The following is a 2,042-nucleotide window of genomic DNA, read 5'->3' as shown; positions in this document are numbered from 1 at the left end:
TCTTCACTTTAATTTTCTTAGGCACTAAAAATTCTAGACTGCAAATTTATCTTTCATCTTGAGCACCAACATTTCCATCCAAGACTTAACCTCATTTTGAAATCATACTGTTAGAGATACTGTTTTAATACTCTATAATAAGTAGACTTCAAAGATAGCACTTAACATTTCTAAATAATATTACCTGGGTGATGCCTTAAAAATAGCATTTGTGCAAAAGGGGCATCGGGGAAAAGCTACTATATGCTTACATTCCTAGGGTGAGGTACAGGTAATATGGCAGGGGCCAAACCCAATCCAGGGATACATATGGCAGTCAATTAGATAGGAGGGAAAAATAAAGGAGGGGGGGGGCATGGGTAGCTGGGGAACAGGACACAAGGGGAGGGTATTGTTTATATCTCCACCGGAGAGGGAGAGTTGGACCAAGCTTCAACCCGGTGAGCCAAGATGTGAATGCGACATACCGGCATGTAGCAGGGAACCAATAGGTCTGTGGGCCAGCCCTAATCCCAACCACGTGGACTCCCCTCCAGAAGAATGCATTTCAGAGGACAGCACTGAAGCTACAGCGCAGGGTGGGGGGCAAGTCTGATCAGAGCAAACGAAGAGGGAAGGAGAGGGAATGGAGCACATCCAGGCCCACCAAGCCCTGAGCAGCCGATGCACAGAGGACCATAGGGCTGTCCTCACCATTAGAGACAGACATGACGTCCCTCACTGACTCATAGTGCTACAAGAGACAACACTGGAGACACAGTGCGAGAATTGTGCCCAATATGACCCCATTACACAGTTGAAACAAAGGGTGTGCAACAGAGCAGCAAGGGGAGCAACGTAATGAAGTCCCCAGGGAACATCAAAAATTAACTTTGGGGCCAGGGTGTGGCACCCCATCAGACTGGACTGGAAAACACTCCTAAAGGTCAACAAACAGAACTGGGATATTTTGGGACATTTTTTGTCATTTTGTTTGGCTCTGTCTTGTTTTTGTGCTTATTATTCACTGCATGTCTAGAGAAGATAGGCAAGATAAACAATCCAGACGCGAAAACAATGGGACCAATGGTTCCAGGGGGACATGGGAGAGCGGGAGGTGGGGGAATGTAAGGAGGGTGTCAACCAACCAAGGGACAAGGGAATAAGAAGTGATCGAAAATCGATGGCAAGGAGGGTATAGGGTGCCTGGTGGCGCTTGATCAAGGGCAGTGTAGCTGAGAGGAATGACTGAAACCCGAATGAAGGCCAAATATGATAGTGGGACAAGAGGAAGAGGAGATAGCAGAAAGAATTATGAGACAAAAGACATTTATAGAGGTCTAAACAAAAGTATGTAAATAAGGTTATATAAAAGGATAGGGAAATAGATCTATGTACATATATTTATATGTTAAGTATTAAGGCAGCTGATAGACATCTGGTGCTCAAGTACTCTCTCAATGCAAAAACACTTTGTTCTAATAATTCGGCATTGTGTGATGCTCGCATTCCTGATATGATCACTGAAGACAAAATGGGTGCATAAGGAAATGTGGTGAAGACAGTTGATGGTGCCCAAGTATCAAAAGATATAGCATCTTGGGTTTTAAAGGCTTGAAGGTAAACAAGCGGCCATCTAGCTGAGAAGCAACAAAGCCCACATGGAAGAAGCACACAAGCCTGTGTGATCATGAGGCGTAGATGGGATCAGGTATCAGGCATCAAAGACCCAGAACAAAAAATCATATCAATGAGAATGAGGGGGAGCACAGAGTGGAGACCCAAAGCCCATCTGTAGACAATTGGACATCCCCTTACCGAAGGGTCACAAGAGATGAGCCAGTCAGGGTGCAGTATAGCAGCAATGAAACATATGACTTTCCTGTAGTTCTTTAATGCTTCCTTCCCACCACTATCATGACCTCATTTCTGCCTTACAAATCTGGCTAGAGTATGTACACTGGTACAGATAAGAGCTCGCAACACAGGGAATCCAGGACAGATAAACCCCGCAGGACCAATAATGAGAATAGAGATACCAATCTACATATAACCCTTTCCTA

The sequence above is a fragment of the Echinops telfairi genome, unplaced genomic scaffold (assembly GCF_000313985.2).
Source record: "Echinops telfairi isolate 266 unplaced genomic scaffold, ASM31398v2 ScPeMD7_2;HRSCAF=8, whole genome shotgun sequence".
NCBI classification, from domain to species: Eukaryota; Metazoa; Chordata; class Mammalia; order Afrosoricida; family Tenrecidae; genus Echinops; species Echinops telfairi.
The sequence above is the reverse complement of the archived record's forward strand: the minus strand, read 5'-3'. Positions refer to the sequence as shown.